The sequence below is a fragment of the Alternaria viburni genome (assembly GCF_023758015.1).
Source record: "Alternaria viburni strain BMP 2772 chromosome Unknown scaffold_43, whole genome shotgun sequence".
In the NCBI taxonomy this organism is placed as follows: Eukaryota; Fungi; Ascomycota; class Dothideomycetes; order Pleosporales; family Pleosporaceae; genus Alternaria; species Alternaria viburni.
The window spans coordinates 154,617-168,841 of record NW_026055812.1 but is presented as its reverse complement, the minus strand read 5'-3'; positions in this window follow the sequence as shown (position 1 = coordinate 168,841).

Genomic DNA, 14,225 nt, shown 5'->3' with positions numbered 1-14,225 from the left:
AAGCTAGCTAAAGTAAATAAAAAAGTTAGTAAAGCTTTACTTTTTACCTTATTATAAGTAATCTAACTATACTTAGACGCGCTCTTAGAAGTATTAGTTACTATAATAGAACTTAAGATACTCTAGAAAAGTAATAGAGTTCTAATAGTTTTATTTACTAAGCTTATAAAATAGAGTAACTTTGCGCTACACTATAATTAAGAGAAACTACTAAATATAAATAAACTAGGCCTTTACGTTCTTAATAAACTTCTAGTTTATATTTAACTTATATTCTATTATAATATACTATAAATAAAAGTATATTTTATTACTAGTAAATAGCTTTTCTAGAGGTAAAGCCTTATAGTAGAAGGTAGAAGCTACTATAGTAGTAGAAGAACTTAGAGGTAGTAGTACTATAGCTACTAAGAAGAATAGCGTAAATACTAATAAGATTATAGTTATAGTAATAGATAGTAACGTTATAGAGCTAGGCGTAGAGCGTATTAAGATAATAAAGTTATATAGTTTCTTATTCTAGAAGCGTAATATTACTATTATAATATAGTTCTAGACCTACGCTTTATAGATAGCTACTATCTACTTAGAGAGCTAATAGAGTAATATAAGAAGAGAGACCTCTAAAAACTTTTAAGTATTCTATACACTAGATTCTACTATTATAATACTTAGGTATAGTGTATAAGAAGAAGAAATATAAATATTATAGACTAGCCTTAAAGTATAGCTATAATAAGTATTAGTAAAGATATTATATTTCTTAGAGAGAGAGCTTATAGTAAGCCTTACTTTATATACTAAGCTAAGGCTTAGGTAAAGCCTAAGCCTATTATAATTCTAACTATACACTAAACTTATCTACTTCTAAGTTTATAGCTTTATATCTAACTAGCTACTTATTAGATAAAAAGTAAGTAAAGCTAATAAACTAAGCTACTACGCTAAAAAAGGTAAACTACTATTATAATATAACTATCTAGTAAGCTAACACGTATAGTTAGAGATATAAATTAATACTATAAGTATCTATAGGCTATTCTTTAAGTAGATCTAGTTAGAGATATAGTAAAAGTACTTACTTACTATCTTTACCTCTACTACTCTCTAAAATAAAAAATCTATTATTATTACTATAACCTATAAGCTTCTTAACTACCTTAATATAGTGCTAAGTAAAGCTACTAGATAACTTAGATTATTAGATAAGAAGGTATATAATAAGATATATATAAGATATTATAATATAGCTAAGACTATATAGTTTTAGATTAATAAATTAAAGAGTATAGATAAGTATAAGATATAGTATATAGCTAACTCTAACTATACGCAAATCTTAACGTACTATATAAGTAGCCTAAAAAGTATACTTATAGTATTAGTAGTAATAAATAGTAGAACTAGCTTCTACTATAATCTAGGTAACTATAGTAAGCGTACGCTACTATACTAAAATATATATACTAACTATAATAGCCTACTATTACTCTATTATTATTATCTTTAAAATACCTAGACGCCTACTTCTACCTAAGATAGAGTATAGTATAGAGGTAAAAACTAGTAATATTATCTACTTTCTAGTAGTATAATAATACTATAAACTAGAGATCTTTTCTAAATCTAGTATAAACGTAAGATAGATAGTACTAACACTATAGACTAATTAACTTACTATAGACACTATAAAGCTACTAGAGAGAATTAAGTTCTTTATAGTAGCGCTAGATACTAAAGACTAGGTTAATAGCTAATATAGAAAATAACTAAACTAACTAAGCTACTACTAATAAGAAACTACTAAGTAACCTAACTACTTTTCTATACTAGTGCTAATTGCACAAATTAAATAATAAGCTAAATTTCTTTCTACTAACGTAAACTATTTACTCTTATATCTTTACTCTAGTAACGTTACTTTATAATATAATTTCTAGGTCTAATACTTTCTACTTTATTATAATAAAAGTAGTAAACGCCTATATAGTTAGTAAGATTTATAATAATATTAAGTAAAGTATATAAGTAGACCTTAGTCTATATAAATAGCACTATAAGTACGTTAATTCTATAGTAAAGATAACTTACTATTAGAGATTTAAACTTATAGTAAAGGTAAGTAGAATAAATTAGGTTTTATAGTAAGAATAAGTAAGATAGTAAATAAGCTACCTAACTTACCTACTCTTAAAATTCTAGTCTTAACTACTCTACTCTCTATAAAATAATAGCTCTATAACGTAGGTAATTAACTAGTATAGTAGAACTTAGCGTACATTATATTAAGAGTATTAAGAACCTAGATATCTTTAATAATCTTAGAGTTAACCTCTATAATATTACTATTACTAACTTTAACTACCTTTACTATATAGTTTAAACTACTACTTTTAGCTTATACTGTAATAGACTTATAGTAGATATATAAGTAATACTACTTCTACTATAAACTACTCTTAATAGATTAAACTTTTTTATCTCTAAACTTAAAGAATTATAATCTTAAACCTTAAGTAACGCTATTACTAAAATTAATTAAAGAGATAAGACTAGTTAGAACTCTACCTAGCGTATTAGTAACTAGATTAGAATATAAACACTACTAGTAGCACTATAGACTATAGCAGCGCTTTTAACTATACTAATATTTACTATATAAGCTCTATCTACGCTATAATACTTTATATCTCTAATAAGTACTAACTCTATAAGCGCGTTAGAGAGTAGCTACTAGAATAATAATAGAAAGTTATAACTAGTATCTTATACTAGCTATCTATACTAAAGTAGCTTATCTACTAGTAATAAGTATAATCTATCTCTAAAAAGATTAGAGTTATTCTAGTATAGTATACCTCTAACTCTATCTAAGCTAGCTTTAGCGCTAGTAAGTACTTTAGTAATACCTACACTAATAGAAAAGAGAACTACTAACTAGTCTATTTTACTATCTAATAATAAGAATAATAACGCTTCTAAGCTAAAGTCTACTCTATTCTACTCTAGTAAGTATAGTTACTAATAGATACTAGCGTTAGCCTCTACCTTATTAACTTACTTATATACTATAGAGTTACACTAACTAGTAAATAAAGTAAAGTAATACTATACTACTATAGAGCGCTCTAATATATACGTAGTTATTAGTAGCGTAAGAAAGTGTAATAAGAATATAACTATAAAACTATAATATATAGTTACTATAGCTTTAATATTAAATAAAAATCTTATCTACTATATCTACTTACGCGCTACTAATAGTAAGCGCTTAGCTAACTAGAATAATAGAAAGAGAGTAATTAAGTACTTTAATATTAACTATATAGGCGTTTAGAATAAGTATTTTATTAATATCTCTAAAAGTAATTTTATAAATATTCTATATAGATTATAATAAGTAGATATATTATATACGCTCTAGGTAGCGCCTAAGAATATAAAGATATAATATATAGATAAGTAAGAAGAAAGAGCTAATCTAAATACTAAAGTTTATACTTATAATATAAAATATAACTTTATATAAAGATATATATAACTATAAGTATAGTAAAGTTAAAGTAGACTAAAATATAGTAGTCTACTATAGTAAGGCTAGTCTAATAATTACTAATTATATTATTAGCGTAAGTTACGCTGCTAGAAACTAGCTAAGTGCCTAGGCGTAGGTAGCTAAATATACACTAGCTAATATTAATATATCTACTACTATAGTTATAACTTATCTAACTTTTACCTACTAAGCCTAACACTACTCTATTTATATATCTTCTAATAACTAACTAAACTTTATATATATTATAACTATAGCTAATAAACTACGCGCGTAGTAATAACTTAAAGCTCTCTAGACTTACTATATTAGTATTAAAAGTGTAGATACTACTAAGTATAAATAGATATTTAATATTATGCGTAACTTACTCTTAAGCTATATTAGCTACCTACTTATTCTATAGTATATAAGTATTAGACTAAGTTAACTATATAAAAAGACTAGACTATAGTTACTAGAGCGTATAGTTAGACCTATTAAGCTTCTACCTAAGGTAAGTAATAGAAATATTAAAGTATAGAAGTAATAAGCTAATAGAAAGTAGTAATAGAATTAATTAGAAGAATTTAGACTAAAATAATAGACTTAATTATAGAGATATATAGAGAATAAAGATCTAAAGTAAAAGCTACTTTCTATCTCTAGTATATATACGCGTAACACTAGCTTATAAATAAAAGAAATAAGTAGATATATACTACTTATCTATAGCTATTAAAGCTAATACTATAAAGTTATTTAGTAGCGTAGCGTACGCTAAGTAGATAGTAAGATATATATATCTTAGCCTCTTTTAAGATACTCTAATTACTACTATAACTAAAGTCTAAAGTCTTTCTCTAACTTATAAAATAAAGTTAATTTTATTTAGTTTACTACTATAAAGGTCTTATATATAGGTAAAGATAAGTCTAGTATACTTTATATTAGCTAAGTAGTAGGTAATATATCTATACTTTTATACTAGTAAACTATAAATACTAGCTATAAGTAGAAAGAAAAAAGTGTACTACTAGAAGGCTTAAGTAGACTACTATAGAACTTTTAGATAGAAATATACTACTACTAATATCTTTATATATAGATTTATAAGCCTACTAATATTATTTTATTATTAGCTACGTCTACTATAAAGCTACTATTATCTAAGCACGCTTCTAGTTACGCTATATAGCACTAAAGTTCTTCTTACTACTTTACCTATCTAGCTAGTATACTATTCTTAGAATAATAAACGTGTAGAGGCTTAACTTACGTAAAACTATTAGATTACGCTAAGAAGACTATACTAATATATAAGAGGTAAACTTATAAAAAAGTATATAATTAGATATATAAAACTAGCTAGTTAATAAGAAATATAAAAATTATAATATTAAGCTTAGTATTCTAGAGTACTTAAACTAGAAGCCTAACTAGATATTAAGCTCTTTATCTAAGTCTAGATATATAATATTAGTATTTTATTTCTTTTTATTATAGTAGTAGAATAAAGTAGTAGTTAATAGATAATAATATAGTAAGTAAAAGCTACCTTAAATTAGTATCTTTACTTTCTAACTTTAATTAGTAGTAAAGTATATTTCTAGGTTTATAGTACTTTAGAGTATTATAGTATAAGCGTAGAAGTATTTATTATACTAGCGTAGAGAGAAAAGAGAAAGTAAACTAGTAGGTATAAAGTAAGCTTTATTACGTACTTAATTATTATATATAGCGCTACGTCTAAGATCTTTATAATATTAGTATAGTACTAAAGATAGATAATACTTATAGTTAGTAGAAAGAGTAGAATATTTATATAGTAAAGAAGAGCTTACACTATTCTCTATATAGAACTTATTAACGCTATTATAGTTACTTTTATAAAAGTCTAAATCTATTTTATCTATTAGAGAAATAGAGAAGTCTTATATAGAGATAATAATATTAGTATACGTAAATACTTTATAGAAAATAAAAGTAAGCTCTTATAATAGACTATAAGCTATCTATCTACTCTAGAAATCTAGAATAGCTATTTCTTCTTATATAGAAGTAAAATTAACTAGAAAATCTTATTAGATAAGGTAAAATACTACTATAGGTAATATACTAGCCTAGCGCTATAGTAAGCTTTCTTTCTTCTACTATCTAAGCTATAGCTATATTTAAGACCTAACTTTAGTAAAGTTTATAAGGTAAAAACTTATTTACTAGATTCTAAACATTTCTCTTAAGCTCTCTTCTTTATACTTATAAAGGCGCTAAATAGTTAAGTCTTCTTTACTACTAAATACGTAATTTAATAATATAAAAAGTGTTAAAATTATAGCTCTTATACCTTTTAATATTAATCTCTCTATATTACTTACTCTAAAGTTAAATATAGTAGGCTAATATACGTAGTAGCGCTCTAGTAATATAGAGAAAGATAAATATAGAACTTAAGATAGTAATAATAATAAAGATAAATCTCTAAGAGTTATACTAGCTCTACTACGTCTAAATAGAAGAAATAGAGATAATAAGAATAATAACTACTACTAGAGCTAAGAAAAAGAGAACGCTAAAGATATAGAAGATAAAGTAACACTAGCTAATAGATAATATAAAGTTACGTAAGTTAAGAAAAGTAAAGAGCTTAGTGCTAAATTATTTAAATTTACCTTTAAATATAATCTATTCTTTAACTTACTAAGCTTTAGAAAACTATTATAACTAGTACTATAAGTATAGTAGCTATAGTACTAGTCTTACGCTCTAATAAAGTAGTAGATAAAGTAGTTAGAGTTTTTATTATTACCTTACTAAGCGTACTTAATATAGAGAGAGTAACTCTAACCTATTACTAGATTAAGCTATATAGTGCTCTTAAGAAAATACTTAAAAATAAACTATTAATCTTTATAGCTCTATAATATAGCGCTAAACTTTAGCTTCTTACCTATCTTCTATCTAAGATTTATCTATTTATAATATAGATTAGAAAAGAAGTAGTAAAGTAAATAGTTAGATTACTATAGCTAAATCTTATTTATATTCTAGCGCTATTAATTCTATAAGAAGTAAGTACTAAGTTTATCTATAATATAGAACTTATAAAAGTCTATTAGTAAGTAGACACTCTAGCTATAACTACGCTTAATAAGAGTAATAAAATTAGCCTAGAACTAGTTAGAAAAGACTACCTATATAGTAAGAGTGTAGTAGTTTACTATAAAAGAAATTAGTAATTAAAGTAATAATACTAGATAGTAAACTTATATAGAAGCTATAAAAGGTAGTCTTCTACTAGGCTTATATATCTCTTTTAGAGAGCTCTATAACTATAATACCTAATAGTTATTATATAATAAGTATATAGGTAAGATAGATTTATTAAGTTATTAATAAGAGTATAAAGGTAGAGTAGGTACTACTAAAACCTAGCCTATAGAATTAGTAAGTAAGCGCTAACTAGCGTAAAACCTAAGGCTTTACTAAGAGTATTATATACTATAGAGTAAGTAATAGATACTCTTATAATAGAGTAAGATAGAAAAAAGATATTTTATTCTAGTAAGAGAGAGAAAGGCTATCTTAACACTAATATTACTAGATAACTAAAGATAATCTAATAATAAACGCAAACGTAAATAACGTAATACTACTAGTTTAATATTACTAGATTTTATTTTAGCTAAAATTTACTTTACTTATTATATGCTACTTCTACTCTAGTATTATTACGCTAGTATTACTAATACTTACTAATAATTAACTACGCTATAAAACTACTTTTCTAAAGTAGCTACTATTAATAGCTTAAGTTAAGTATATATTACTATATAATATACTTACGCTAGGTATTAATTTAGGTATAAACTTTTGTATTTTACTTAATATAATACTAACTACTTTTAAGACTAACTATTTCTACCTATATAACTTAAATATAATACTTATTCTCTATTATACTAAACGTGCACGTAACCTTTCTACTCTATCTAAGATAATACTAACTCTAGCTCTTTTAGCGCTTATAAATAGTATAATATTAGCTATATATATAAAGACTATTTATAGTAATATAATAGATCTTTCTCTTACTAGCTAACTACTTACTAATATTAACTTAAAGAATAATAGATAGGTTATAGTAGAGAATATTTACTTTCTAGAGTAGAGCTTAAATATAAGAATATACTCTATTATACGTAATAGTAATAGCTACTAAATTAGTTACCTACTACTTATAAGGCTGCGCTATAAGTTAATAGACTATAATAAGATCTATATAGATATTAATAATAATATAGTAATTAATCTATTTATAAATAAATATACTAAGAACGCTATTAGTTTTAGAGCTATAAAAATAACGTAGAGTACTAGCTTTAGTAGAGAACTTATAGTAGAAGCTAAATTCTAAAACTAGCTACTTACTAATATAGAAAGTAGTAGAAGCTTTACTAATATATATAGAAAGGCGTATATAAAGCTATATAGTTAAGTTATACTTACGTAAAGCTATAGCGTAATTACATAGATAAAGAAGTATAACTATACTAAAATATAAATATAACTCTATAAGTCTTATAATATATTAAAGAGAAAATAATATATATATTTTTAAAAAAGTAGAAGTAATATTATACTTAGTAGTAGAATATCTAGAACTATAATAGTTTTACTAAGTAAAATATAGATAATTTATAAGTTTAGTTAGATACTACTAAAACTAATATAAGTGCGTAATAAGTAAGCTAAAGTAAAGGCTTATAATTTAAAGTAGGCTAAAACTTTATAGTTAATATAGAAGATTTAGAATAGTTAAGACAGCGCTAGTTTTACTAGATAGAATGTTAGTAATTTACGTATTTAAGTAAGAACTAGTAGAACTAATATAGGCGCGTAATAAATAAGCTAGAGTAAAGACTTATAATTTAGAGTAGACTAGAACTTTATAGTTAATATAAGATAGTGTAGAAGAGGTAGAATAATAGTAGTTTTGCTAGGCAGAACTTAGGTAATTGCTAGAACTAAAACTTAAGAAATTTTTTCTAATATACTACTATAGATAGTAGTAGAAAAGCGCTAAGAGTTAGACTATTTAAGAAGATAGAAAGTATAGTAGAAATCTAAGTAGATAAAGTTAGGCTTAATAATCTTAAAAGTAGTTGTTAGAGCTAGAGACAATTAATAATTAGAGATAATTAAGTATATTATAATTAATCTACTATAAAAGAAAGTTAGAATAAAATCTCTAGCTATATATCTAAGAGCTAAGTAATTACGTGTCTATAATTAAGTAATTATAACTACTCTCTAACTTTAACATACTTTCTAGAGTAGTAAGAGTATTAATCTATCTTACTAAAATTAATTCTATTAAATCTACTGTAATTAGTATACTCTAGTAGAGTCTAGGCTTAAGAATCTAGAGCGTAGTAGTAGGTTATAGCCTAATTAAGCGTTTAATTATACTTAATACTAATAGTAGTAAGCTCTTACTTATTTAAATAAGACCTAATAGCCTAAGAATTAACTCTATTAGTTTAGAAATTACCTTATAATAGCCTAGAATATAGCTAATAGCTATAGAAATCTAAGTATCTAACTAGTAAGAGATAATTCTAATAGTAAGATCTAGGCTTCTAATCTCTTCTAGGTAAGGTTTATAGCGCAATTAATAGCTTAATAAGCTACGCTAGCTTTCTACGTAGGTACGCGCTTAGGCTAGAATTAGAGACTTTATAATAATAAGTTCTCTAATTCTTCTCTTTTCTACTATAATTATCTACTTCTATATTATTAAGACGCTTAAGCTAATAAGCTAATAAGCTACTTATCTAATTAACTTATCTACTTAAGATTCTTAGCTCTTAAGCCTTAGCGCTTTTAAGCTCTACGCTTAATTCTCTACTCTACTTAATATACTACTCTACTTACTTCTCTATCTTCTTTATTACTATAGTAAGTTCTTACTCTTATACTTAAATTAATAGCTAACTATTATAATTTAGTCTAATAACCTAACTTCTAACTCTAACTCTAGCTATAAGCGTTAGCGCTCTAGCTTCTATTATAATAGTATTCTACGCTCTAATTATAATACTTCTAGTAGTAGTAATTATAATGTATAAGCTAGCACTTAGCGTAATAGTGCTTAGTATAATAGCGCTCTACTTAACAGCGCTCTATAGTTAAGCGCTTAATCTCTCTACTACGCTTAACTTAAAGACGCTACTACTTAAATTCTACTTTTCTCTTCTAGAATAATAGTAGCTAATAGCCTGTTCTCTAGTAGCTTTATATAAAGTAATTAGGCTTCTAATACTTAACTATCTTAGAGCTTTATAAATTCTAATAATTAACTAGATTAAAGCTTTAAGGTAACTAGTAGTTTTAGTAATAACAACCTTTATAAGAATTATAAGTAATTAGAGTTATACACTAAGCGTATCTACTTAAGTTATAAGGCCTTTTAGTTTAATAATCTTAATAACTAAAACGTCTAAGAAACTATTAAGCCTATTTCTAAGAGTAGCATCTTTATTACTAATAATACTTTCTAGACTTAGAATTTAGGCCTTTAGTAATCTAACTACGTTAAGAAATAAGATACTTAAGATTAAAAGAAGTAAGTGTCTCTAAGTAATAGTTATAGTTATAGTTACTCTTATAAAGAGTTCTAGAGTAAGGCTTCTACGTCTAAGACTCTTCTAGATTATCTATACCTAATGTATACTAGTTATTAGCGTAAGTAAGTTAGAGTATTACTTAACTATAACGCTTTTTAAGTTTCTAAGTATAAGTGTTATATTTATTAGTAGCTTCTTAATAATATTTAGAAAGCTAATTATTTTAAGTAACTCTATTAGGTTACGTATTATTTATTCTATAACTCTTATAACTACTATACTACTAATTAAGATCTACATAATTACTTTATAAGCTTAGTAGATTACTATAGTTCTAAAGTAAGTTTATAATTCTCTTTTCTTTAGTTCTTTTAATCTTTTACTAACTTAATAATAGCGCTAGAGCTCTAAGAACGCTATTAAGTATTATAAGCAGCTCTACTAAGATCTCTACGCTTATAAGAAGTAGAAAAAAGAAGCTAAGAGTAGTTCTAAGACTCTAGCTAAATTATTAGGTAGAACTTCTAAGTTCTTAGGTAAGAAAAGCTTAAAGAGTACTCTACCTACAACTCTTTAAGAGTCTAATTAACGTAGTGCTTATAGTAAGTTTATAATACTAAGTAAGAGAATAAAAGAAATTAATATAAGTAGTAGTTAAATACCTTTACCTATAATTTCTACTTAGAGTTATCTACCTATAGCCTTTAATCTAATACTATAATACTTAGGCTATTATTATTAGAGCTTATTCTAGTAGCTACTACTACTAACTTTCTAGCTGTAGGCTCTTTAATTTAGAAATTAGCTACTATAGAATTAGTAGTAGAATTAGTATAGTTATTATTAGTCTTAGTAGTGTAACTACTAGTCTTAGTAGCGTAATTATTAGTCTTAGCTACGTAATAATTATTCTTAGTATTATAATTCTTAGCTACGTAGTTATAGGTCTAATAGCTCTATATCTAGTATTGTAAGTAATAAGTTCTATTACTATACTTAGCGTTAGCTAGCTAAGGCTAAGCACGTAGAGACGCTACTACGTACTAAGTATAATTAGATATAGCTTAAGATTTATATAAGAACTTAAGCTACTAAGACTACTTATCTATAAGCTTAGGTTAAGAACTTTAAGAATAGCTAGAATAGTAAGCTAGCCTTTAATAAGAATAACTATAAGAGTTATAATTAGAAGAATTAGCGCTATAGTAGTTAGTAAGTTAGTAGCTATATAGATTAGTCTAGTAGAAAAGTTTAGTAATTTGTCTACTTTGTGCTTACGTTAATTATTAGTAATTACTTCTCTATAACTAGGCGCTAGTTAGAGTAACTAAGATCTAGCTTAGGTATAATTAATTTTTATAGTAGTAGCCTAAATAAAGATCTCTCTACTCTATTTACTTCTTAAAAATTAAATATTATAAATCTTATAAGTTAAGTAGCTATTTAAACTTCTTAAACTATTATTAAGTAAGTAATTTAGTTAATCTATCTATAGGCATAATTATAGTCTCTAAATACTTAACCTTAAATAATTCTTTAGCATATTTCTACTACAGCTATATATTCTAGATATTAATATATCTAAGCTAAGTGTTAATATACTTATTTTTTTTAATAACTAGCCTAATTATCTATTAATTATTATACTAGATAGTTTAGAGTTCTCTAAGATTAAGCGCTAGCTTCTTAAGAAAGCGCCTAAGCACTATAGCTTTCTTAGTAGTATACTTAAGAGTAAGTAGCTCTACTTCTATAGTAGAGGTAGTAACTATACTCTACCTTATAGCTTTTTAGAAGATTACGCCTCTATATAATATAGTAATATATCTATAAGATAATTAGTAGGTTTCTAGGTTATTAGCAAAGAATACGTCTCTAGTAATTATTAAATTAGGCCTATTATAGTTACTATACTAGATTATATTAAAGTAAGTGTAGTAGAGATACATAATTACTTACTCTATAGCTTTTTTATACTTATTACTTAGATTTATAAAAAAGTGTAAGAGCTTTAAAGTAGTATATGCTATATCTAGTCTAAGTATAATTACTATATAAAGTATAGATCTAACTATTTTCTAGTATCTTTTAATCTTAGACTTAGTTACTTCTCTAGTATTCTTAATTAGCTCTTCTAATAGTAGAGGCATTAAAGAGAAAGATCTATCTCTAAGCTTAAACTTCTTAAGTATCTTATTTATATACGTATTATAAATAAGTGTAATTATCTTTAGATATTAGTCTCTAATTATATAAATACTAAGAAACTATTCTATATCTCTCTAATCTTAGATCTTATACTTACTAAAGATCTTAGCCTATATAGCTATTATCTATTACTCTATATTCTTATAATAAAGTAATAGAATATTATTAACGTAGAAGAGAATAAGAATCTTATATTCTTAATTAAAAAAAAGGTAAAGCTCTTCTTAAGAAGCTATTATGCTAATAGCTCTTAGTATTTCTAAGAACTTCTTATACTATAATAGTAGAGAGTCTTATAATCTATAGAGCGCGTAGTTAAGCTATATATATAATTCTAGCTTTCTAAAGCTATCTAGTATCTTATAGATTACTAAGTTCTCTACTATAATCTTTGTGTTAAGAAATACTTCTATAATATTAAACTATTTAATCTCTAAATTACCTTAGGTAGTAATCGCTATTATAGCGTAGAAGAACTTTATAGTAAGTATTACTATATAAGTTATATTAATTAAGTTCTTTTTCTAGAAATTACTATAAACTATAATTTAAGCTTTATATTTAAGAAGATAGCTATTCTAATTATACTTATAAGTCTACACCTATTTTAATAGAAGTAGCTAATCTTAGGCTTTTAACCTATAGATTTCTGTCTAGGTTCTCTTCTTACTTAGCTAATTAATCTCTCTTTTAGAGGCATCTTTAAAGAGCGTATATATTAGGTACTAGATTAGTTATTTCTATAATCTAGGTAGCTCTTAAAGATTATTATAGTGTTAGTAAGTAGCCTTTAGCTTATACTTACTAAGCGTAGTAGCTATAATAATAGAGTTTATAGTCTTATAGCTAGCTTAATTATTCTAGTCTTCTTAAAGACTAAGAAGGTAAGTCTTATAAAAGTTAATCTAGGTTTGCTTATTAACTAAGCCTATAATTACTATATTTACGCTACTTACGCTATTACTCTCTAGTTAATTACTAGGCTAAGTAGGCTATTTAGTCTTACCTTTTAGGCGTCTTAATAGTTAATAGACATTTATAGAAAGAGAGCGCTTAGACTCTTTACCTATAACTCTTCTACTATAGCGCGTTCTAAAGAATTTAGCTATTAGCTAATTCTATAGCTACGTTAATTATTAAGAGAAGGCTGCTAATTTAGATAGCCTACCTCTTAGTCTCTTTAGCGCTTACTCTAGTTAAGCTAGTTTTTTATTTATTTCTATAGAACTAGAGTTTATTATAATAGGCTTAATAAATAGAGTTAGATCTTCTAATCTATGTATAGAAGGCTTTCTACCTCTAGGCTCTAATAGGTTAGCTCTCTTAGGCGTATACACTACTCTTTAACTATTAAGAACTCTATAATTACTTTAATTACCTATCTCTAAAATCTTACACTTAGGCGTAGGTTCTAGAGTAGTAAGCCTAGTAGAAAGCTACTAATTATTAGAAATTTCTAATAGAACACTAGCCTTATACTCTATCTCTATTAAATTAATAGAGCCTTAATTATATTTAATAGGTAGGCTAACTTTATTACTTTAATTATAGCCTACGTTACCTCTAAGATCTTACTTAGTAGTTAATAGCTCTACTATACTTACTATTTAATTAATAGAAAGAATATTAAACTTCTCTATAAGATTATCTAGCTTACTATTATTAAGTATTTTAACCTACTTAATTACTTAATCTCTAGTTAGCTTCTCTTTACGCTTACCTTAATAGAACTTCTACTTATTAAAAGTAACGTTATAAGTTATAATTACCTAATTAATTACTAGTATCTATATATAATAAATGTTAGAAGCTTAATAGCTAATAAGATATTCTATATAGCTATAAGGCTTAAC